This window comes from Chiloscyllium plagiosum, unplaced genomic scaffold, assembly GCF_037043375.1.
Source record: "Chiloscyllium plagiosum isolate Xiang-an unplaced genomic scaffold, Cpla_swu_hap1 HiC_scaffold_4, whole genome shotgun sequence".
Classification (NCBI taxonomy): Eukaryota; Metazoa; Chordata; class Chondrichthyes; order Orectolobiformes; family Hemiscylliidae; genus Chiloscyllium; species Chiloscyllium plagiosum.
The window spans coordinates 44,828,374-44,855,309 of NW_028270142.1; the positions used below are offsets into that span (position 1 = coordinate 44,828,374).

Consider the following 26,936-nt stretch of genomic DNA (forward strand, 5'->3'; position numbering starts at 1 on the left):
AAATGTCAATTTTCCTGCTCCTTGGATGCTGCCTGACCTGCTGTGCTTTTCCAGCACTCTCGTCTCAAATCCCCAGTATCTGCAGTCCTCACTTTCTCCCTCTCTATCTACAGTCTACCACATTGCATTAGATTCAATTAGACCAGTGTTCCTCAGGCACCTTTATCCACAGATGCAACGAGATTTAGGGAAAGAACTCCAGAGCTTAAACTACAGATAACAGAAGGTAAGACTACTAATGGTGGTGCAAGCAAACAACAAGATCCTGACCAACTTTATACACTCTTTACATGTGATAAGTTCATATTAGATATATTATGTTGTAATATAATTTAGATGTGTGAAAGTAGAGCGTCTGTAACTTTTGCTCCAATTGTAAAGGGGTCCTTCAACCAAAAATGTTCTGTGAGTCATGAGTGTTGAAATGTCAAAAACAAAGTAAGAGTCAAAGGAAAAAAAAATCTTGTAAGCAGACCGCAGCAGGTTGCATTTTCAGATTTTGCGATGCCCCAACTGCAAACCAACTACCAAAACAAACATCTAGACCAAACATCTTCTGATTTAGGATCTGTTCTTCAATTCATTGGCTATGCCAGTGTTTTGTCGCTGTAACACATATTTTTAAAATTAATATCTGTTGAAAATCATCATGTTCTGTGGCTTCGTACATCTGTTCCCTGTCATAAAATGCTGAGTTACTGTCATCAAAAGAACATAGAATACAGTAAGTTTATCAAAGGACCTTCTTGACTTGCAGGAAACTATTGTACAATATGAAAGTAATGAGAACTGCTTTTATCTCTGTACCATGACAGTCAGTGAATTTTAACGGTTATTTAATTATTTTGAATGTGTTTATATCAAGTCATGAACCAGTCTATTATTGCTAGCTCCATGACTCAGCACTGAAGAAAACTGCATTCGATAATGAGGTGACTGAGGAACTTTAATATTTTAAATTCTCAGGTCATCACAGTAATAAATATGATTGGTGTAGCAGATTTTCAAGGTGATAGCCATTTAATTTCTGGAGAATGACAGCAAAGAGACTTAATCTGGAGAATTAAGTTCACTCGAAGCAAGGTCTTTAAGAACATAGGATCATAAGAAACAGGAATAGGAGTAGGCCATTGGCCCTTCACGCCAATTTGATTGTGGCCTCAACTCCATTTTCGTCTCTGCGTCACTATTTACTCTTAATTTTCTTGTTGACCAAAAAGTTGTGAAATTCAGTTATGAATACATACAATGCCCCAGCCTTCAACAGTTCTCTGTGACAGACAATTCCAAAGATTAAGAACTCTCTGAGAGAATTGCTATTCATAGCCATCTTAAATGAGAGACGCTTTATTTTGAAATTGAACCACCTTATCCTGGATACCTGAACAAGGGAAACATTGTCTCAACCTCCACCCTGTCAAACCCCTTCAGAATTTAATTTTTTCATTCTTTTAAACATCATAGAGTTCAGGCAATAGCTGGTCACTCTTTCCTCAGAAAACAATCCTAGGAATCAACTAATGACTCTCTGAGCCATGATGATCCAAGAAAATGTCTGATTCAATTTCTTGTTTGTGCTTATGCAATGTGTCTTCAACTATAATGCTGGCCTTGGCACCCATAGTTTAAAGGGGAAAGGTTCCAGCTATGGTGCGCATTCCTCCTCAGATAGACACCTATGTTGGATTGGCATGAGTGAATTTCATATATGCTTGGATCAGGCTTGATTGTGATGTCACCTTTCCTTATCTGCCAACACTCACTGTCAAAACTATACTTGCTCATTGTCCCATTTTCTTGAGATGCTGGTTGACTGTAATTGCCCATAATGCCATCTCACCAAAAGGAGTCAACTCACATATGAGAGGAAAGGATAACTGTGTTCAAGAAAAGTAAAGATGAGAGAAATAAACAATTAGCAAGTTAATGCTTAGAAGGTAGGAAGACTATTATTTCCCATGTTTCCCTCCAAATCATACTTTATACCGACTTGGAACAATATCGACATTTATTCACTGTCATTAGATCAAGAGTGTGGAACTCCCTTCATAACAGCCCCTTGGATGTACCTACATCAAACAGACTGCAAAGGTTCAAGGAGATGGTACGCCACCATCTTCTTGAAGGCAATTAAGGAAGGGAAATATATGTGGGACTTGCTATCAATGCTAACATTTTATGAGTGAATAGAAAATGTGACTAAAAATGACTAATCGCTAAACTTTAAATGTTGACATTCTGCCTTCATAAACCCCTTAAAAATAATCCCTTCAATAGTGGCTTTATTTCCCACTTTGCAAACTCCTCATTTTTCTTTTCAGCACTCATTTCTTCACCTGCAAAATGGCCTGAAATACTGTTTTGTGTGACTAATGCTCTATAACATTAAGTTCAGATTTTGCTATTTTGGTGAGTGTCTCTTGTTAAAATGGCAGACGTGGCCCAAAATTTCAAGTCTCTCCCCAAAACTCAAAACTTCCTCGGAATGGAGCTGTTTAGGCTTTACGCCTGTGCAAGTCATTGAGGCAGCTAGCCAATTAAATGCATGTGCACAGATAGACTGTTTCAGAGCAGATCTACATTTCTTTCAGATAGCAAAGGTATGCCTATGGAGGGCTAAAGTATCCCTGGGGATATCATCTCAAGAAAACTTGGTGGGGGTCAAATACTCTTTGGGAGGAGGGTTCATGTAGGTTTGTTTAGAATTGTTTACTCTACATAAAACTTTGCGCAAGAAGTACATAACCCTCTAGAACTGTCAAACATGTAATTGACCTGCTAAGTCATGTCATGAGTGTCAAACCTGTCAAGAAAATTCAAACCTGCCAAAAGCTGCCAAAATGTGTTTTTCTTACTGGAGAGTAGTGCGTTTCTCAATAGCAATGTAGAACTTTAAATAACTGAACTTAATTTTTTCCTCCTGAATGTATTAGAAGTAGCAAACGCCAAGTGACTTGGCATGGTACCTGAAAGGAGAAAGGTGATGTGTGAAGCTAAACACTAAGTCGGCATGGGGATCTGAAGAACTATGCGGTATGGCCAAATCAGCTTAAAGTAGTATGGGTAATATTAGGAGCCATGAAAATGAGTAGATGGGTATAGGGTGGCATAGAGTGTACAAGGAGACTTCGGGGGTGGATATAGCATGCAATAACGGGTCAGAAGCACCATAGCTGAGTACAGTCGGCATGGATTGGTATTGATGGGGAAAAACAAACATCGGGAGGTGACGGGGATTGAAAGTGCTGTGATGGTGATGATTGGAGAAATATTGCATATTTTCTTATTTTATTTTCATTGTTGAACACAGGTTGGCTTTCCACTTAGCTGTCTTAGGAACAGGGAACATCTTAATCTCTTCCTGCATTGCCTGGTCCAACTTGTAATTCTGTCCAAACCTAAGTGATCGTTTTTAAAGGATGGGTTCAGGAGTTGGAAAATCTCTTGTCGTTGGGTACCCAACCCAAAAATAAAAATTGGAGACTTAATCTCCTTTTGTCTGTACAGTGAAATGTTTTAAGATGTTTTCCGATTTTAAACATGTCGCACAACCACAAATTATTGGTTGCAATAGGCTACCTTTCCCAACATTTCTCCATGATGAAGAAGTAAGTACAGTCAAGAATGGCAACTTGGATAGGATGTTCATGGATGACCAACGGCAATGGACCACATCCAGCCAAGAGGTTGATCGAAAAATTACAGGAGGAAAGGGTGTGGAAATATACACTAATCCTTTACAAAATGTTCATCCAATTTGTGATAAACAAGGTACACTTATATCACTCATAAAAATGTTTTCCACACACTATTCACTTTTGTCTTTGCTTTGGGAAATCTACTAAATGTAGTAAAATATTTCCAACCAGGCTTTGTCTGGTGCCTGTGGGTGCCCCTCCAATCACTGAGTCAGATGGGTTCAAATCCCACTTTCACTTCAACATAGAGTCTGACAGTGCCAGTACTGAGGCAGTATTGTATTGTTGGTGATGCTGTCTACCTGATATGATTGTAAACTGAGGATTTGTTTGTTTTCGCATGAGAACACAAAAGATTCCTTAGCACAACTTGAAGAAGACAAATTTGTCCCAATGTCTTGACAAAATCTATCTCTCAACCTACATTATAAAAAACAAGTGATCTTTATAAGTTTATAAGATAGAGGAGCAGAATTAGGCCATTCGCTCCATCGAGTCTGCTCCACCATTCGATCATGGCTGATATGCTCCTCACCCCCATTTTCCTGCCTTCAAGCCATAACCCTTCAACCCATTATCATTTAAAAGTCTGTCTACCTCCTCCTTAAATTTACTCACTGTCCCAGCATCCACCACACTTTGGCATAGCAAATTCCACAGGTTCACAGCACTCTTAGAGAAGTAGTTTCTCCTCAATTCTGTTTTAAATTTGCTACCCCTTATTCTAAGACTATGATCTCTCATAGTCATAGAGTCATAGAGTCATAGAGATGTACAACACGGAAACAGACCCTTGAGTCCAATACATCCTTGCTGACCAGATATCCTAACCTAATCTAGTCCCATTTGCAAGCACTTGGCCCATATCCCTCCAAACCCTTCCTATTCATATACCCATCCAGATGCCTTTAAATGTTGCAATTGTACCAGCCTCCACCACTTCCTCTGGCAGCTCATTCCATTCACACACCACCCTCTGTGTGAAAAAGTTGCCCCTTAGGTCTCTTTTATATCTTTACCCTCTCACCCTAAATCTATGCCCTCTAGTTCTGGATTCCCCCACCCCAGTGAAAAGACCTTGTCTATTTATCCTATCTACACTGATCTGGTCATTATCACTTTACAGCGTATGGGATCTTGCTATGTGCTAATTGGCTGCTGTGTTTCCTACATTATAACAGTGACTGTCTTATTGGCAATGAATACTTTGGGGGTCAGGACAGTCACTTCGCAAATACAAATCTTATACCTTCAGTCAACAACCTAAAAATCTACAAAGATAACGCTGCATCTTTAAAATACTGAAGGCTGCTTATGTCTAAGAAATTTCAAATGCCATATTTCTTATATTTAAACAAAGAAAAAGGATCATGTCCCTTTAAGTATTTCAATTATGCTACTTTCTTGACCAGGTATAGAAGAGCAGGGGGGTGTAACTGTGAGGCCGGTTGGAATTGCGCGCCTGCTGTTTGGAGTTGCTGATGTGTGTCATTTCCTCTCCGTCAGACGAAATCCCCTGTGTGTGTGCTTGTGTGAGTGTTTCTTTAACTACAGGGCTTTCCCGAGCAATAGATCTCACTCCAATCTTTCATCAGAAAAGCCTTGATGTCAGATTCAATGAGCACGTTGAGCAAGAGCTGTAGGAATAAAAGGCCACTTGGCTCTTGCAGTTCAGTGAACTGATAAGTTCACCCATCGGACAGAAATTAGTCACTGCAATGCTGCACAATATATTGGGGCATCTTCGAGGTATTCTTTGTTTTTTTTGTTGGATTGATGAGATCTTAAATGTCTGAATTATAATATCTTAAATCATGCAGAAAATAAACCTGCTGTAAATGTCAAATGCTTTATTTTCCTCAATCATAACCTGAAATGAAACGGTCTATTTTCAAATTACGTATGCTAATTCCAAACCTGGGAGGGGGGTGAGGAAGTAAAAGGGAATGAACTTCACTGGTTTATTCAATACTTTGGGGCACAGTTTACTTTAATTACACTTGTTACAATTTAGTAGTATTAAAGCTATTGTTGCAACAATTAATCTAACCCTAATCTTTATTAACATTAAAATCTGATGTATAAATGTGCAATGGGTAAAGGAAAATGAAAATTGATTGTGGTTGAATTAAATGCAAAAATATCATTATTACGTTACATTACTGCAAGCTATCCATCCAAGAATGATGTAGCTGGATTTGATAAAAACAGCTGTAGCTTAGACGGTACTATTCTCATTTTAGAGAGTGAGATTGTGGGTCAAATCTCACTGAAGAATTTCAGTAAAAATAATGTTTGGATAAACCAATGTACTTAGAGAGACATCATCTTTCAAAATTCAGGTGGCTTAAAACTGACTGACCTTTTGGTGGATGTAAACACTCCTGGGGCACTATTTTGAAGAAGAACCAGGCAGTTCTTTTTTAAAACAACTTTTTCGAACACATGTTATCACACATCTCTAGAGCAGGTAGGACTTGAACTCAGGGTTCAGAGGTAGGGATACCATTGCTGCACTACAACAACCCCCAGTTAATGCTGAAATATTGGCCAATATTTATTCCTCAATCAGCATTAATTATATACAAATATATTTGGTTTTATCACATTTTGGGCAACTTGGCTTGTGGCATTTCATCCACTGCAACAATGACATTTCAAACAAAGGATTAAATGCCTAAGAAGCATAGGAGCACACAACCTAGAAGCAGGAATAGGCCACTCACTCGTCAATCCTGTTTGCCATTCTATAATTCCTGACTGACGATTTTGACTCCACTTTCCTGTCTGCCCTTTAACATTCAATTTCTATTTAAAACCATCTAACTCAGCTTTGAATAAAGTTATGATTTGGAGGAGCCAGCATTGGACTGGAGTGGACGAAGTTAAAAGTCACACAATACTAGGTTATAGTCCAACAGGTTTATTTGGAAGCACTAGCTTTTGAAGCGCTGCTACTTCATCGGGTGGTTGTGAATTTATAACAAAAGATTACAGTGATACAATGATATATTGAACAAACCTAGATTGTCTTTCATCTTTCAGAATTGATTTGCTGGTTTCGGTTCTTTAATATATAAATCCCATAATTTCTTTTAAGTCACATTCTCAGGATAATTTAAGGTTTTATAACAAAAGGTGACATTTAAGCTCAGACAATACCTTAAAGGTATGAGGTTAGAGTCTGTCTGTATCCCAATCTTGAATCAGAATGGTTCTGTTTCCAAAGTGGAATTTATGAATATTATATGGATTGACTGCCTGCAATGACTGCTTGCAGGTTCTGCATTTTTTGAGCAAAATATAATGTGTCTGCAAATATAATTCTGAAAATACAAATTCACCCCATAAACTTACGTGTGCGCGTACGTACAGGAGAGAGAGAGAGAGAAAGAGAAAGAGACAGAGAGACAGAGTGAGTGTGTGCATTTGAGCATGAGTGAACATGAGAAAGTTTGTGTTTGCGTGTGCACAAGCTTGGTAAAGTGTGTGTGTGAGATGGGATATTAGCCTGTGAGAGGGTGCGTGCGTGGGTGCGAGTGTAGGGGGTATATGTGTGAGCATATGAGAGAGAGTTTGTGTATGAGAGAGGGTCTGCATGAGTGTGTGAGCGTGTAAACATGTGTTTGTGCCTATGTGTGAGAGAGTGTATAGTGTAGTGGGGTCACCCGTAGTGGGATATGAACAGAAGACCCCAATTGAGGCCATCCCCATGGGTACCGAACTTGGCTCTCAGCCTCTGCTCGGCCACTTTGCAGTGTTGCCTGTCCCAAAATCCGCCTTGGAGGATGGTCACCTGAAGGTCCGAGGCCGAACGTCGCTGACCGCTGAAGTGTTTCCCGACTAGGAGGAAACACCCCTGCCTGGTGATTGTTGTCCATTCATCCGTTATCATAGCGTCTGCTTGGTCTTGGCAATGTACCCTATATCTGGGGGCATCCTTGCTTGCAGCATATGAGATAGATAATGTTGGCCAAGTCACATGAGCACCTGCCGCATACATGGTGGGTGGTATCCCCATATCTGTGTCGACATTCTGACATGTCTTGCAGTGGCTGCCATGACAGGGTTGTACGGTGTTGTGATCAATGTTGTCCTGAAGGCTGGGCAGTTTGCTGTGAACAATGATCTGTTTAAGGTTTGGTGGTTGTTTAAAGGTGAGAAGTGGAGGCATAGGGAAGGTCTTGGCGAAGTGCTCATCCTCATTGATAATGTGTTGCAGGCTGCGAAGAACATGGCATATTTTTTCGGCTCCCGGGAAGTACTGCACAACTAAGGCTACCTTATCAGTTGCATCAGTTGTCTCCTGAGAAGATAATTACGGTTTCTCGCTGTGGCACGTCAGAACTGGCAATCAATGAGTTGAGCATCTTACAAGGGCATCCTTGAGCACCTTCAAGTCTCGTCATGTTCCTCCTCATCTGAACATGCTGAATTATATTTGCTGATACCTTCTATTTTGCTCAAAAAATGCAGAACCTGCAAGCAGTCAATGCAGGCAGTCAATCCATGTAATACTTGTAAATTCCACTTTGGAAATAGAACCAGTCTGATTCAAGATTGGGATACAGATAGACTTTAACCTCACACCTTTAAGCTTTAATGCTCTAGAGATGTCTGAGCTTAAATGTCACCTTTTGTTATAAAACCTTAAATTATCTTGAGAATGTGACTTAAAATAAGTTCTGGGATTTACATATTAAAGAACCGAAACCAGCAAATCCATTCTAAAAGATGAAAGACATAACAATATAGGTTTGTTTCTTGTATCATTTTATCAATGTAATCTTTTGCTATACATTCTGTGTCTTATGGTCCTGCTTCACAACCACCTGATGAAGAAGCAGTGCTTTGAAAGCTAGTTCCAAATCAATCTGTTGGACTATAACCTGGTGTTGTCTGATTTTTAACTTTGAATAAAGTAAACTTTCCAGCCTTAGCTGCTTTCTGGGGAAATGGATTCCACAGACTCATGACCCAATGGGTGACCTTTTGGAATGTCAGGAAAGGAAAATATAAATGTAGTTTTAATAAACAATATTGTGTCAGGCTTGTCATATCATTTGGGTTGAAAAATGGCCATGTTAAATATTTCTCAAAACACTAGTCAAGACTTTGAGGTAACAACGGTAACAGGATCTGGGATGAGCACAAAAACACAAGAAATAACAGCACAGTGGAGCATAAGGGCAGTTGAGTCTGTTCTGCTATTCAATATGATCATGGGTGATCTTGGGCATCAACTTCACCTTCCTGTCTGTTCCTATATTCGTTGACAGACCTCACATCTGTCTAGCCTAGCCCTTGGTGGGTTCAATAACAACCTGGGGCTGAAAATTCCAAATTTCACAACCCTTTGAGTGAAGGAACTTCTCATTTCACTGAGCCCCCATGCCTTAGATGCCCTGGACAGCAGAAGCAATTTCTCAGCAAGGAGAAAGTGAGATCTACAGACGCTGGACATCAGAATCAAAAAGTGTGGTGCTGGAAAAGCACAGCTGGTCAGTCAGCGTCCCTGAAGAGCAGGAGAGTCGAGCACAAGCTCTTCATCAGCAATCTCTCAGCAATCAACCTACCCAGCCACTACAGAACCTGGGATGGCTCATTCCATGAGTTCGCCTCCCACTCTTCCAAAATCCAGAGAGTAAAGCTGAGAATGAGCACAGGGCCAATTTTCTCAGCTGTTTACATGGTTGGGCAAACTCTATCGTCCCGGGATTGGAGTTGACCACTTTGCCCATTACTGGTTGCTGGTACTGGAAGGATCCAGCACACGTGCTGGGCAGAGTTCAGCGGGAGGGAGAGGGCTGAGTGACTTGGACAGCAGAAACTTGTGCACAAGAAGGAACGCTCGCGGACACATCGAGAGGAAGAAAGCCGCTTCTGGTATCGTATGCAAATAGTGCTTGCTGACGTTTGCGATCATGTGCTTTGGCGGATCTGCCCCTGTCGAGGCTTCCCTGTGCCTCCAAGCTGGGCTTTGCTACATTTCGCTGCTGGTTACATTGTAGCCAAGAAAGAGTTACAGAGTAGCGGCGGCTCAGCTCCTAGTATCCCCTCAGCGCAGCGGTGGGAGCAGCAGCAGGAGGAGCAGGTAAGGAGATTTTAACCCCCTCTCTCCCTCCTCCCTTCCACACACTGCACCTCAGCCCAGACAGTGAGGAATAAAATGCAACTTAAACATGTCTCCCATGTCGTAAGTAGAGCGAAACATGGCGGCTATGCCTGCCCCCCCCCCCCCAAATCTCCTGTCAGCTGTTGTTTTATAAAACAAAAAAAATGTTTCTGCTTTTTCAAGGTGGGTGTCGGTTTTATTTCCCTTTCATCTTCTCCTGTATTTTCCGGGGAAAGGTTCTTTTTTTGCCAGCCGTAGTCTTCTTTCTTCCCACCCGCCACCTCCCCCCCCCCACCCCCCCCCACCCCCCCCCCACCCCCCCCCCAAACAAACAAAGTGGAAGATTTACTAGTGAGTGTTTTTTTTTGCGGGAAGCTGTGGCTATGGTGTCCCCGATTTTTGGTTGGCCGCATGAAACAAAATGCGCGATCCGACCAGGGCCAAGGGAGCGAGACTGGCGGAGTTTGGGCGGAGATCCGGTGGGGAACGGGGTGCGGGGTACTATTGGTGTAATCGGCCGGCGGCTTGGTGGGCGGATTTGGCGTTGGCTTTGGGAGTATGTCCCCAGAGATTGGGCAGGGGCGAGAATTTGGCGGAGATTCGGTGGTGTGTTTTGGGGTGTGTGGCGGTGGTGGGAGAGATTTGGCGCGTTGCTTGGTGATGAAATGAGGGTCTTGGGGCTAATGGTGATGGTGCTGGTTGTTGTGCAGGTAGGGAACCGTTTGCTGCGACCCAATATTCTCTCTCTCTCTTTCCTTTTTGCTTCAAAAATGAATAATACTGATTGGGCATCAAGGGCCTCGATTATCCAGAGATAGGACTTTGGGTGGTCAATCTTTCCTTTTGGAGCATGTACCACCTTCGTTTGAAAGCTGGAAAGGAGATCAGGCTTTTGTTTGCTAGTGTGCGAGCGTGATTTAAATTTCCCAAACTTCAGTTCAAAGAGACAGCATCCCTTCATGCTCTAACTGTACGTGGTGGCATATAAACAACACTCCCCTTTCAAAAAAATGAAAACTAGAGTTTACTATTTACGTCTGTATCTCTGTTGTAAACATCATCAAATGCGTTCAGTGTTGGATAATAAGTTCCATACTTAAAGCTCGAAGTCTAGTCATTGCTGTCTTTTCTGATTTGTAACTGTTAGTCACTTATGCATGGTCCTCTGGAATGATTTAAAACCATTTTCTGTTGTATCTGAAAACATGCTGATATGTATGGGTTAATGAAATGAGATCTTATGTCTTTAAAACTTGTTGTCGGGCCTTTTGGCATGTTTGTGCTCAGAGAAAAGAGCAGCGTTCATCAGCCAATGTCGGTGATTTACAAGACTGGTTTTAAAGAACACAGACACAGAGTTTGTTTTGCCAAGAGTAGGCATACAGAAACAGTTTTAAAATTTACTGACTCCTTCATGAAAACAACAGGTCGTACTGGAAGCAGGGAGTCTTTGTTAGTCTGATAATATGCAGACTTCTAATTTTTGTAAAAAGAATCATGAATGCCATAGCAATAGAGTAGTGTTGTACTTTCCTGTTTATATAGTTGCAAGTTTCAGCAACACAAGATTATTATACAACAATAGTTGCACACAACACAACTAATGAACAATCAACCAGAACAAAACTATTGTAAAATCATGAATGTGCAGGACAAAAACCTGTATCAGATCACTGTCTCCATATGTGGAGTTTTTTTTTATAGACCATCCCTTCTACCCTGTTATTTGGCAATGCATAGTAACTCCCCAAGTGCAGGGAGCATTATGTAAATATTAATATTGAATTTACAATGTTTTCTTGGCCTTTTTGAGCTGCAATCCTGCCAAATTGATTTCTGCTTTTAAGAAAAAGTCCTGCATGGTTTTACAAAATAAAATTAATTTGAAAAATATGTTGTGATCCTTGGTTGCATTTTGGAAGAGGCCTGAAAACCTTGGAACTGAAGCAGCATGAGGAGCAACAGTCAAAAATTTCCCTGGCTTCATTCATTGTGTTTTTACACAGGGATAGATGAAATTTACTGACACCCATGTTACATGAATGAGTTCAAAGTATGACAGGGTGACTATTTGCAATATGTTGAATTAAGTCTTTGTACACTTTAAATGAAAACAGGCACTTGTTTTTGATGTTGAATGTGAAGGGCCCTCATTGAATATGTTGCCAACGCTTTCTGGCTATGTGTATTTCCACATGATTTAACTAGATGGTACCTCTTATTAAAGCACTGAATTAAGAACGTTAATTGAAATTAAGAAGGGTTCAATGAAAAGGCAGACGTGGACAGGCCTAACACTAAGATCCGTATGGAGGAACTTGAAATGATGCTTTTTTTCCACATCCACTGTCTTTTTTTTGGAGGTGGGGGGGGTTTCTAAAGAAAGAAAAAATAGTAAGCCAATGAGTGATGAGGCAATCTAACCTGGTGGTCCAGGGTCATGGATGTAGAAAGTTACTCGAATCAGATGCAAAATTCCTAAAACCTTTCTAATTCTAACCTTGTCATGGTACACAACAGCAAAATCTGGCTTTGCCATTCAGTTGGTTAAAGTACATCCAAAATATGCTTTAATAATTTGTGAACAAAAGTGCATTTTGTGATACAGGGAACTACAGTATTCAAAACACTAAATGTGAAGAGAAGATGTATACATTTCTACTACTTTGGAAAAAATGAGTTTTGCCACTCAATTAGCTCGTTGTGAGCAAATGTATGTGAATATTATGTCAGTGGAGGATTTCTGGCATGTTACATGTAACAATTGATAATCTGCATATTACAAGCAACCATTCACTTCTGATAAGGGCAATCTGTACTTAAAGTACCCATCTTGTATTTACACTATTTGCAGTTCCTTATCAATTTGTGTGGCAGGTAGTGTTAGATTACCAGTTGAACTTGTGCAGTGCTTTCCTTAATTTTTTTTCCTTTAAAAATAGATTAAATTTTTGTTGTCTATTGGTTTAATTGGTATGATTCTCTACTTTTTTTTTATCACTGTCAGTGTTTACAGAAAGAATTTTATTATCAATTGGCTGCGTGTTCACAGGATGAATGTGCCACTGTGTGACATGATTTGGGGTTTAGTTCAGGTACTGGTTGGAATAAATTTGTGGCTTTCTGGTAGAACAGCAAGGCATCTTGTTATTTACATAACGTATGTTCTACTATCTGTGACTTACATGTTCACTGTTGTTTGGGGAGTATTAGTTGTACCAGATTTTGTAGTGACAAAAATTTTGAACAGTGAAATTGCAGATTATTGTATATATTCATTTCTGGTTGACTCTTTTTGAAGGAATGGCAAGTGGAATGAACAAAAGCAATGTGCAAGATTGTGTGGCCATCTCTTTCGTCATTCCTCACTTGCAGTGTATTTTTTTAAAATTGTGATCAAGTGCTCTTGCAAAAGGAATGTAGCACCTTTCAACTTTTGAAACGTTAATGTTTGTTCTAAAGAAGGCTGCAACATTTGTTTCTTGCTTGTGACTAACGCTCCCTGCTGAAATGGGATGAAGTGCACGAATTTAGTGGAACTCAAAAAGGCTTGGGGTGCTGATGCCATTGGTTTTGCAAAATTTGGAGATCTGAGGAACAGATTTGTTTTCAGAAATTTGTAGATATAGTAAACAGGTTCACAGCTGTTTATCTCTAGATGAAAGCTTGGAGCTGATTTTTCGCTACCTTTTGAAAGACTTCTGTTACTACTCATCAGTGCACTCATTATTTCAGCAATTTGATTTGTAGATATTCATTTTAATGTTTTGTATCCAGTGAGATTAAAAATAATGCCATTCCCCTTGCCTTACTTCCTGCACTTTATTAAAATGCTTGTTGGGTGTTCGTCATCTCTGTTCTTAGGCTTTCTAAAATATATATTTGCAATATATGAACATACCAATGTTCCTAATGAATAACTGTGAGGATAACTGACTAGTCAGGACAATCTGGATATAGTGTTGTCCTTTGTAACAGCACATCAAAGAGTGAGTACATTTCTCACTGTGTTCGTGCTGCTATAGCATTTGAATTAGTTTTATTTTGTTCTTTTGTGTAATAATGGTGTCTTTCTTTATATCTACATTGTAAATTACAAAAGTCAGCATTAAAAAAAAGCCAGAAGGATCTTTGCAGAGGATGTGTGATCAAATATCTTGCAGTTTTAGTTTAAAGACTGGAAAACCTTTTCCACTTATTTTTTAAAAAAACTGTGTACTAGTTTCTCTTTTCCTGCGTACCCAGTTTAACTAGTTGTTTTGCTGCACTCACTCCATCTCAGCCATAGCAGGCTGTCTTTTTTTTCCCCCCCATGTTTTCATGTCAGGCAAAGATGGGGAGGGAAAGAATCCCTCCCTTAGTATTCATTGGCATTACCATGGTCGAATCCTCACCATTAATATCCTGGGAGTCACTATTGGCCAAAACTTAACTTGACCAGGTACAGAAAAACTGGCGACAAAAGGTTAGAGGCTGGGAATTCTTTCCAATTACACTCAAGAAGCTTAACGCCATCATCCAGGTCAAAGCAGACTGCTTAATTGGCCTCATGTTGCTACTTTTAAAGAGCTTTTCCATACACCAGTGAAACGCCCCAACATATAAGATGCAATGCACCAAGCCTCCTTCAACACACAACTGCTATCACCTGGAAGCACAAGAGCAGCAGGTGAATGGAAACACCACCAGTCTCCAAGGTACCCCTATTTACACGCCATCCTTACTTAGAAATATATCGGCTGTTCCTTCCTAATTGTTTCAAAATCCTGGAACTCTGCCTATCTGTGTGCCTGCACTAGGTGAACCAGAGCAGTTTAACAGGCATCACCTGTTTCTTAAGGGTCAGCAGTAGAAGAAGTGTTGTCCTGACCTGTGATGCTTCCATCCTGTGAATGAACACATTTTTAAAAAGCGTCACTGCATCTGTTATATCCTATCTGCTTGTTGGTTTCACAGTTTTACATCTGCTTAAATTTAGAAAAATATTCTGTGCTACTTTAACAGTTTCCTTCCAGTCACTCCAGTGCTCAATACAGGAAATGGTTGGGCCTTTGGACACTTCATTCACACCTTAATTTGTACCAATAAGAACTGTCAACTTCCATTAGTTCTCAAAGATGCTCACTGGGTGTGAAAACCTTTACTGCATAATTTACATAAAGATTATTGGAGATTTAAACAGAAGCCAGAGCCACCCATTAATAAAACATTTAATTGGATATTTTTTGTCAACAATGTTTTCACAGTTTTGCTAGAGAAGAAAGCCAAAAAGAAATTCAAGTTTGCTGCAATGAGCATGGAGTTATAATGAAGGCTGATGAATGAGAAGCCTAACATGTGTGCTAGGTTGTGAGAGTTCAGCGTTTCAAATTGCAATACATTTCTTGTTGCCTTGACTACCGTCACACTAAAGTTTTGCTGCTAGTGCTTTTATTTTCTGAGTGACATGCTGTGCAATGTTTTAATATCAAGTTGCCTAAATAATGCATTTTGGACAATTTTCTAAGTATTATTCACTCTCAATGTTCTGTGCTGATTACATTGGGCAAGCATGGCCCAAGCTGAACTCATGTTTCAATAATTTAATGCATTGCAAAGACTTAATACAGTTTAGTTCTTTGAAAGATAGCATTGTGCTCACAAGCTATCCCATGGTTTGCCTTTTTATCACTTTGTATTTTAAATTTATTTTTCCAACCTCATGATATTTTAGACCTTTTACCTACAGGGTTTATGTGAAAATTTTGGAACAGAAATTCAAGGACTAATTGTTTGTGTTGAGACAGAGATGTAGAAAAGATTTTTTTCCCTGCAGAAATGATGTAAGCACTAAACTATCAAGTCAATTAGACAACTACTTCTGAAAAATATTCTTGTGACATTTAGAAACCAATTTAATTCTGATAGACCTGTGAATTAGTGAGTTTTTAATGAGGCCTGTTGAGGACGTAGTTACCGTAACGGTAATGTTCAGAACAAGAGCTATTTACCATTGATAACTTTAGGTCACAGATATATCTTGGAAATGGACCTCCTTCATGTGTAGCTCATAGTATAAGGACTAATTCATCAAACAATACAATGTATGTATTTTTTTTCTCTTGCTTCTGCTAAGGACGAACTCTGTAACTTGGTCTGACTTGCTATTTTTGTTACAATCTTTCATGGTGTTTGGGTGTCACTGGGATGTGCAGCATTCATTGACCCTTGAGACTGAACTGCTATAATCCATCTGATGCAAGTACACCAATTCTGCTGTCAAGAAGGGACTGCCAGAATCTTCCACAACAATCAAGGATTTGTAATATCATTTCAAATAAGAATGTTGTGTGGCTTGGAGCAAAATTTGCAGGTGGTGTTATTCACACACACTTTTTCCTGATTGATGGTAGAGTTTGAGTTTAGAAATGACTTGCTGCAGTCTATCATATGGATAGTATGCATTGCTGCCATTGTGCATTGGTGAAAAATGTGAATAATTAAGTTGGTGATTGGGCGCTAATCGAGTGGACTGGTTTGATTTTGATGGTGTTGAGCTTGTTGATGGCATTACATCCGTTCAGGCAAGTGCAGAGTATTTTATCACACTCTAGTGTTGTGCCTTTTAGACTATGGACAGGCTTTCAGGAGTTAGGACGAGAGTTATTTGCCATTTGAATTCCCAGCCTCCTCTTCTGCTCCTGCATATGATTAGCCCAGTTCAGTTTATGGTCAAGAATAATCTCCAGGATCTCAATGGTGGGGAATTCAGCAGTAGTGTACTGCTATTGACTATCAAGTGAAGGTGGTTGGATTCTCTCTCAGTGGAAATGATGATGTACAAATTTAACTTCATTCATCAGCCAAGCTTGAATGCTGCATCTCGACAGAGACGAGGCCAATACCTAATGAGTTACAAATGGTGCTAATCATTGCACAATCATCAGCAAATATACCCAGTTCAGACATTATTTTTGAAGGTAAAATCATTTTACAAACTGAAAACGGTTGAGTCTCAAACACTACCCTTGTGGATTAATTTGGAAAGCATCTTTGATGTAATCATCTTCAACAAAAGTGAAATTTTAATAAGTACCCATGTTCAGATCTACCCATGGTTCAGCTGATAAAGAAACACATGGCACAGATTTTAGCAGGATCTGGATGACAACCCAACTTAGCTGGAAAGTATCAGATAATGGAGCAGACTGAATGGCCTAATTCTTTTCCTCTATCTTATGCCCTATGGTCTTTTGTCTCCAAGCACTAAGGTAATGATCAACTTTGAAAAGAAAAATTCCAGTCATCTCCCCCAATAATCAATTAAACAGTTATCACCAACATCCACCGACCTTGTCTCAAGTGGTTAGAGGAGGGGGGGGGGGAATGAGAAACAAACGGTCTTTATACAACTATACTGTAAAAAAAATTATAAACAACATTCTATGAAACAAACTGATTTTAGAGGTCAGAAATTAACCTATTCTGATTGAATTATGCCACGATCATTTCACTCCACTTATTGGGCATCTGGCATCTTGGTTGAATGACATTCATTTCAAAGACAGTAAAATTAATTTAGTTTATAATGTCAAATTCTGTAACCAACGTAGTTCAGACTAAGATTTTGTACTTGGATATTAATGACTCTTTAAGATAATGCAAGTTGTCATAGTTATTATAGGACAAGCCAAACAGAGAACAGCCAGGGAATTCCAAGAGGCATGGCACTCATCCACAGATTCTGTCAACAAACACATCGACCTGGACCCAATATACCGGCCACTGCAGTAGATAGCTGGAACTGACAACCGGAAGCGGCAGAGACAAATCACTATAAATGCCGGAGGAAACAACACAGAAGCGCTTCACAGGAGGCTCCCAAGCACTGAGGATGTCACCTAGACAGGGGATGAAATGTCTGCAACACAAATTCCTAGCTCTGCGAACAGAACCGCAACATTTTATAAGTATGATTGAGGAATTAAGTTTTTCAATGCAGATATATTAAAGAAAAAAATGTGGTATTTCAGAAGAACAAAGAAATATTCTAGCATTATGCTATAAATTGTGCTATTAAGAAGATATGGCTCTTTCTATATATTCTTATCTCAAATTATCCAGCAACACTGCGTCACTCAAAAATTTATATTTGCAAAGTTTGCTTTTATGTGACTTTTTAAAATTTAATAAAATGTGCCAAGGAGCAATGTAAAATACCATTTTACACCTAAAACACCATTTTATTACAGCTGACCAAAAGCTGTTCAAACAGGTAAGGTAAAGGAGGGCCCTAAAATAGAAGAGAAAGAAATGAGAGGGGGAATTGCAGAGCATTGCATGCACCTGAAATGGTTAAACTCAATGATTTGCAAGCCAGTGTTGGGGGAAATGTGTGAATCTGAGTGGTGTGGGGCTGGTGGGACAAGAGTTGGCTGAGACCTCAGTGAATTGAGAACTCGGATGAAAATTTTGAAATAGATTAGTTGCTCAGCTGGGAGCCAGTGTAGATCAGTGAGCAGAAGGATGCTTGGTGAATAAGAGTTATGCAAGTTGAACACTGTCTTTGACTTGAAGTTTAGGTTAGGTTCCATACAGTGTGGAAACAGGCCCTTTGGCCCAACAAGTCTACACCGACTCTCTGAAGAGTAACCCACCCAGACCCGTTTCCCTCTGACTAATGAACCTAACATTATGGGCAATTTAGCATGGCCAATTCACCTGACCTGCACATCACTGGATTGTGGGAGGAAACCGGAGGAAACCAACACAGACATGGGGAGAATGTGCCCATGTTTACAGAGAACAGAGTGTAGGAGTCTAACCTGGAGTGCATTGGACTAGTTAAACATGAAGTTACCAAAGCATGGATGTGGATTCCAATGACAGATACACTGGGGAAAGGACAGTGTCTGCATCAGCAGTGTTACATAGATGGAAACTGGTGACCAGTTTAACAGAATGTTATCATTCACTGAAAAATGCAATGTATTTTACTCCTTTTTTGTAACAGTGTGTTTTGACACATGTTACAGGGGTGCTGATAACCAACATAAGGATGTTAATATGTTGTAGAAATAGTTTGAGTTACAAACATACGTAAAATTTGCAGACTGATTTACAGAAATTTAAAAATTAATGTTGGAAGGTTGAGTTTCCCTGAAGTTCTGTAGGTGGTTGGGGAGAAAAGAAACTTTATTTGAGAAGCATGTCAAACATTTATTACGTCAAGTGATATGAGAGAATGAGGTGGTGTGTGTCTATAAATCTTCATTAATATTCAGCTTCCATTTCGGAGAAATTAAATGTTTTAAGTCGGGGTGGGGGATGGGAAGTGAATAGAGAAGAGAGTGACATCCATGTAAATACACCCAACAGCGTCATAGATTCATACAGCATGGAAACAGACCCTTTGGTCCAACCAGTTCCTGCCGAATATAGTCCCAAACTAAACTAGCTCAACTGCCTGCTCCTGGCCCACATACCTCCTAAATTTTCCTATTCTTGTATCTATCCAAATGCCTTTTAGGTAAGGTCCTGAGGAGTGTTGCTGAACAGAGAGACCTTGGAGTGCAGGTTCATAGTTCCTTGCAAGTGAAATCACAGGCAGACAGGTAGTGAAGAAAGCATTTGGTACGCTTGCTTTTATTGTTCAGTGCATCGTGTATAGGAGTTGGGATGTCGTGTTGCAGCTGTGCAGGACAATGGTTAGGCCACTTTTGGAATACTGTGTGCAGTTCTGGTCTCCCTCCTATAGGGAGGGTATTGTGAAACTTGCAACATCCTTACAAATCTTTTCCAGGGTTGGAGGGGTTGAGCTATCAAGAGAGGCTGAATAGGCTGAGGCTATTTTCCCTAGACTATCCGAGGCTGAGGGGTGACCTGTATAGAGGTTTATAAAATGAGGGGCATGGATAGAGTGAATAGTCAAGGTCTTTTCCCTGGGGTGGGATGAGTTCAGACTAGAAGGCATAGGTTTAGCGTGAGAGGGGAAAGATATAAAAGGGACCTAAGGGGCAACTTTTGCACACAGAGGGTGATGTGTGTATGGAATGAGCTGCCAGAGGAAGTGGAGGAGGCTGGTACAATTACAACATTTTAGAAGGCATCTGGATGGGTATAAGAATAGGAAGGATTTAGAGGGAAGTGGGCCAAGTGCTGGCAAATGGGACTAGATTAAGTGAGGATATCTGGTTGGCATGGTCGAGTTGGACCATAGGGTCTGTTTCCGTGCTGTACATCTCTATGACTCTATATCATGAAGACTTTCAAAATGACTTGAGTTTGTGAACGAAAGGGCATCAGCAATCATTAAAATTTAGAACCAGGTTGTAAGGCCATACAAAAAGTAGTATCCTCCTCCCGCCAGACACACACCCCACACCACCTTACCCTCTTTCTTTTTTTTTCCCGCCCACCTCCACTCTTGCGCCCAAAAAGTCCCCAAAAGGGCTGGTTCAAATGTTCACCATTGATGCTGCTACATGTGGGTGTCAAATGAAATGAATCAGCAGGAGGTAAATGAAGTGGTGATATGATTAATCCCCCGTGGCCTGACTGAATCGCCTCAAGAGGCTCAATGGCCTGCTGCCTTTCTTATCCCTGAATTGTCCTGCTTACTCTGTTGCCAAAAGACTAGAAGGATACAAATAGGAAGCAGCCATTAAAAGTATACTTTTAGCATGGAGAGAAAACAATTGGCATAAGAATTCTAATTTATAATCACTTTTCTTACAACCATGACAGTTTGAGGGATGGAGCAGCTTGTAACCAAAAAGAATACTTTGTCGTGCGTGACCTTTTGCATAGTAACAGAATGTTCTGTGTCTTCAACAGTGGTGCTTGTTGCAATAATTTACAGATGTGTGCTTACTTTCAACAAGAGGGACATCTGTTTCTGATGCAGATTGTCAGGGATCAATCAGTAATTAAGTGTGTACCAGAGATACTAATTGGATAAATACAAAACAATGATGAAGATTTTCTAGTCAGAATGGTTATGGCAGACAATCTAGTTAAATTTTATAGCTTTGATATCTATAATGTGTTCTATTTCCAGCTCCATAACAGTGCTCATCTTCACTCCTGCCCAGTTGTTCAGCTGCTGAAACCCTCAGCCATGTCTTTGTTAACTCTGGACTTGACTATCCTAATGCACTCCTGGCTGTGTACTTGAAATCATCCAAAAATCTGATGTCCTAACTTACATCAAATGCTGTTTGTCCACTCGCCCTCTGCGCACTGGCCTATCATAGATAAGTGTATATGTTGATACTTTGAAAAGTACTCCCAACATAGGTATCAACTAATGTGCAGGTTAAAAGCACTAAATCTGTGGTGTTTGTACAGGAGGATCCATTCCTGTTCATTGGTCACCAGGTGCTGGCTACTTCCCATCCAGTTTCTGGGCAATGCCACCCATCTTGCCTACTTGATCCTTTGTGCTAACTTATAAGGCACATGTAACCATATGTATATCTGTGAGATGAAATTGGTTAAGGGGTGAGTAAGTTAGACAGAGTAAATGTCTAAATATGTATTTTGATTGAGGAAATCTAAAACAGTGATATAAAGTACATCGGCTCTTGGTTGAATAGTGCATTAATTTGAATTCTTTATCTTTGCATTCTCATAGCCTCCCTGGCCTTAGGTCCTTTGATAACTCTTTAACCTCCTTCAAATTTACAATTCTTTTGTGCTCTTCTAATTTTGGAATCTTAAGCATCCTTGATTTTAATTGATCTGCTATTGGCGTCCTCAGTTGTCTGGGCCCACACTCTGGAGTTCCCTACCTGAACCACCCTCTGTCTCTACTGCTTTCTCCCTTAAGACACTCCTTAAAGCCTACCAGGCTTTGGGAGGTCATCTGGTCTTAATATTGTCTTTTATGTCTCAATGTCATTATCTATTTTGTAATGTCTCTGTGAAATGCTTTGAAATGCCTTATTGTTTTAAAGGTGCTACATAAATGCAAGTTGCAGTAAACTTGGAACTGTTGTCTGAAATGAAGCTTTTCACATAAGCAGTACCAATACTCTTAAACATTTCTGAAAAGGAAAGGAACCAAAGTCCATTTCAATATTTGAAATGTGAAGCCGACCCTTTGAAAGGTACCATTGTGCCTCTTGGTCACAGATTCTTTAATTATAAGCCTGACAACGTTTTCTTCTATGTGTATGTCCTTTTATTGTGGGTGGAATAATTTATTTCCTGTTTTAGTGTTTCTTAACTGCAATGTCATTTCTTTTTAAATCGTGCAAATAAAAATAGCAGCAAAACATCAGGTTGAGGTTGTTAAATGTTGAAGCAGCTGCTGAGCTGATGTTGAAACTGTATAGTAATGAACTCTCTGTTCCCTAGTGAGAATATGAGCTATTTAATTGGTGGGTTTATTGAAATTGTCATGAATTTAAATGGTTACTAGGTTGAAACTGACTAAATAGTTTGATACAATTTAAATTTCAATTGACATGCCAGTTTTAGTTCTGTCTGTTCCCATTGACTAATGAACAGTTTAGCATTTGCCCTGTGATGGCAGGCAAATGGTAGGATGAGATACTTGAGGGAAAACTGTCAATTTATTCATCTTTGCACTTTTAAATCTCAAAGCCAAATATTCATAATGTTTCGTTCTGAAGAACAGTGACTCAACCTAAAATATTAACTCTGATTTCTCTCCACAGATGCTGCCAGAGAGATACTGAGATTTTCCAGCATTTTCTAATTTTGTTTTTGTTCACCGTGTCATAATTGCTATTTCTTGAAGAGACAATTGCAGTCCAAATTTTGTTTGCCTATTAGTAGTTAACCTGATTTGGTTCAGGGCTTGAAGTGGCTTGTCAGTAACCTTCAATTAACACGTACACACTCAGCATGCGCGCACACAAAAATCAGATTTTAGTTCGTTATTTTTCCAATCATTCTTAAATCCAGTAATGTTGCAAATTAATTGTTACTAAATGCAAATACATTATCGCCAAATATGAATTTATCTTGTATTTTGACTTTTAATATAGTTGTAACATCCCAGTTAAAACATTTAATGAAATTACTTCTCATTTTTTAAAGAGGGTTGATTTTTCCCAGACTTTGTAGATTAATTGCAAAGCCATTTTTAAACAGCCTCCTTGTTAGGTATTGGTATCACTTATGATCAGTGAGTCTCAAAGAGATTTGAGGTGGAAGTCCAGATATGTCATAATTTTAAGTACCTGTTCATGATATTTCAACCAAAGAGACTAATTGAATGCTGATCAGAGGACTTAAATGAGGGGTAGAAGTAATGTTTCAGCTTTGGCTAAAAAACCTTAGTCTTAGTTGTAAAGGTATCAAAGCACATGAGGAAACAGTTGCAGGTGGCCTAAGGTTGAAGATCAGCCATAATTTTATTGAATGATATAAGATTTTACTGCACACTTAGACCTGTTGGTGATTCAGACTTCTCTGTAATAAACCAAATCGGTTAAACATATTCTGAAAAGTTCTCACCAATATTCTCCCCTTCATTCTTCTTCCAAAAAAGTTGCCAACTTGCATCTTAACTAGGGTTGAAGTCCAGTAGTATATGAATGCTGTCCTTATTAATAAGACAATAAAGAGGAACAGGAGTGGGCTGTGCTGCCATTGAATAGGATCATGGGTAATCTGACATTCCTCTCATCCAGCTTACAAAATGATATTAACTGGTTAAATAAATTGGCAAAAAGTTGTAGTATAATGTGCAAAACTGAAATTGTTCATTGTTGAAGGGAGAACAAAAAGTACAGAATATTATTTAAATGGATAAAAACTGCAGAAAGCCGCAACACAAAAGGAACTTCAGGGTACTTGTACCTAAAACACACAGGTAGCACATAGGTGCAGCAGGTAATCAGGAAGGCTAATGGAATATTGGTCCTTATTTCAAAGGGGTTGGAATATAAGAGTATGGAGTCTTAGTGCAACTTTGCAAGCTGCTGGTGAAGATCATATCTGGATTACTGAGCGCAGTTCTGGTCCGCTTATTTAAAGGGAAGAAATCATTTCAATGGAGGCAGATAATTTTCCTGCTCTTCCCCAATTACCCTTGATTCTTCTGATCAAGAACCTATCTATCTCTGCCTGAAATATACATACACAAGGACTGTGCTCCCACAGTTCTCTCTAGCAAGGAGTTTTAAAGACACTCAACCCTATGAGCGATGAAATTCTTCCTCATCTCAGTCTTAAGTTGGGGCACTTTATTCTGAGGTGAAAGTGGGTACTGCAGATGCTGGAGATTAGAGTCAAGATTAGAGTGGTGCTGGAAAAGCACAGCAGGTCAGGCAGCATCTGAGGAGCCCGAAATGTTGATTTTGTTTTTTCCCCTGCAATAGCCCTTCATCAAGATATTCCTAAACATCGATTTTCCTGCTCCTCGGATGCTGCCTGACCTTCTGTGGTTTTCCAGCACCACTCTAATCTTGGCACTTTATTCTGAGACTATGTCCTGTGGTCCTAGATTCTCCCATGAGCATTTATGTTGTCCAGTCCCTTAAGAATCCTTTAGGTTTCATTGAGAAAGAATCGTCTTAACTCCAGTGAATAGAGTTCCTACCAGTTAAGCCTTTGCTCACAAGGCAATCCCTCCATACCAGAGATTATCTGCCTCCATTGAAATGATTTCTTCCCTTTAAATAAGCGGACCAGAACTGCGCTCAGTAATCCAGATATGATCTTCACCAGCAGCTTGCAAAGTTGCACTAAGACTCCGTACTCTTATATTCCAACCCCTTTGAAATAAGGACCAATATTCCATTAGCCTTCCTGATTACCTGCTGCACCTATGTGCTACCTGTGTGTTTTAGGTACAAGTACCCTGAAGTTCCTTTTGTGTTGCGGCTTTCTGCAGTTTTTATCCATTTAAATAATATTCTGTACTTTTTGTTCTCCCTTCAACAATGAACAATTTCAGTTTTGCACATTATACTACAACTTTTTGCCAATTTATTTAACCAGTTAATATCATTTTGTAAGCTGTTTGTATCCCTGCAACAACCTGCTTTTCCATCTATTTCAGTATCGTCTGCAAATTTGTCTACAACACATGCATTTCCTTCCTGTGAGTCATTAATATATATTGTAAGCAATTGTGGTCCCAGAACTGATCCTTGTGGAACCCCACTGGCCACAGGTCACAGATCTGAAAAGGAACCCCTTCTTCCAACTCGTTTGCTGCCCATGAATCCATTCTCTATCCATGTCACTTATCACCTATTATGAGCCTTGATGTAGAGAGTTAGGTTAATTATTAAATCTGAATCTGCCTTGCAACTATTCAGTGGCTAAATGAGGATGACAACTGTAACTGATAGTAAGACGACAAGCAACCTGTCGAGAGATAAGTCAAGAGTAGACTATACGTTTACATGAAACATCCTGGACATTCTAACTCAACTACATTCTGAATAACCATTTAACTCTTCAGCTACATCTCTACCTGTGATATGATAGGACTGGATTAGCAACTCTAAATATTAAGTGCCAGAGTAGTAAAGTGCATGGCTTCGGTTAGGTACAGAGCACTGTATGAAGAAAGGAATCTCAAAATGCCTTTTTCTATGTTAAAACAATAAAATCCTGCATATTACAAGATAATATTAGTGGTACACACTATTATTCGAACCTGAAGTCTTGACGCATATTTCTATCCATTCCACCCTGTCTTCCTATTTCCCTTTGACTTACATAAAAAATATTCATTATGAATCTGTGTAGCTGAACTATACCAACACACCAGTGAAGTTGGCTTTTTTGGGCTTCACTCATCATCAAAGACATGCTTCACCTTACTTCAGTGGAAGAGGTCAGTGAGAGAACCCATGCACGCACACACTCCAAATAGAAGCTTCAATCTCTCTTCTTAGGGTAAGTGGGCTTGGCTAGCCTGCAGAGGACGAATACAGCACAGGCCAATAATCCACACTAGCTGCCTGCCTCCTGACAATAGTTTTTGGATTAGTGGTGCTGGAAGAGCACAGCAGTTCAGACAGCGTCCAAGGAGCAGTAAAATCGACGTTTCGGGCAAAAGCCCTTCATCAGGAATAAAGCAATAGTTACAAACTGACAATAGTTACATAGCGGGGCAGGAATTAGAGGTTACGCCAAAGAGCAACTGTTAATTTTATTCCCCAAGTGAGTATAACCATTTGGCTGTATCACTGGCTTTGTCTGTACATTGCAGGTACACTTCAAAGTGTCATTTGTTCATCTGTGCTCTCCCAGCTCACCATGACTTTCTCCCTGCCCTTGGCAGAAAATGTCTGATTTTGCTGAAATGATTGAGTTCTGACTCAAATCAGTTTTGTATTATACGTTGAGCAATTTAGTAAAACCAGCCAGCCAGTTTGCTGTAGGTGGTTGGCCTTTCAAAAATGACTAGGCTATTGGTGCTAATAATGTTCAAGGCTGCTTACTGATTTACAATGTATACAAGCTTGGAATTCAATCCCCAGGTAGAATGCTTTAAAATTTGATGACTTTTTTTTGTAATTAGAAATATAAGGTTGGTGTGTTCAGTCGCCATATTGATGCTTCTGGTAGTGAATTGCATTTAAATGCCCAGAAACAAGGAGCAATTAATGTTCTGAAATTTAGAAAATACTTTGGTTGCTCACTCTCATGATCAGGTTACACTTTTCAAACAATATCTTTATTATAGGCCTGATTAATGAAGACATCAGATCTTTTACTATTCTGGCAGCACCTGAGTTTTGTGTTTTTGAAAATACAAAAGTAAATACATGGATGTTAATGGAATAGTGTAAGTTAGATGGGCTTCAGATTGCTTTCACAGGATGGTGCAACATCGAGGGCTGAAGGGTCTTTACTGCGCTGTAATGTTCTGTGTGTTCTACTGTCATGTGCTTAAGCTGCTAGTTCTAAAATTGACATTATCTTTGTGGATTGAACCTTGATTTGTTTTTAAGCCCTAGTTGCCATGGGTTTTTGCAGTGTTTCATGCCACAAGGTCCTATGGGTCGCCTCCCTATATTTTACCAAATTCACTACCTGTCCCCACCCCTGTGGCACCTCTCTCAATTCTGATTCTAGCATCTCTTCCCATATTCCATTCACTGAATATCTCGCTACTCTTGTATCTCAAAATTGACTAGTTTCCTGTGTGT

General features: G+C 39.7%; 1 protein-coding gene across 10 annotated transcripts in view; it reads left to right on the forward strand.

The window, feature by feature from the left end:
* Window positions 1–9,590: 9,590 nt before the first annotated feature.
* Window positions 9,591–26,936, forward strand: part of LOC122549227 (zinc fingers and homeoboxes protein 2) — a 101,721-nt gene continuing 84,375 nt past the window's right edge. For 8 of the 10 annotated variants that reach the window (XM_087986202.1, XM_087986205.1, XM_043688670.2 and 5 more), the window contains exon 1: window positions 9,593–9,792. The gene's annotated coding sequence lies outside the window, so the exon portion shown is untranslated. Of the gene's footprint in view, window positions 9,793–10,504; window positions 10,524–26,936 lie in introns of those variants that run through there. The other 2 variants (XM_087986206.1, XM_087986203.1) reach the window with 2 other exon arrangements.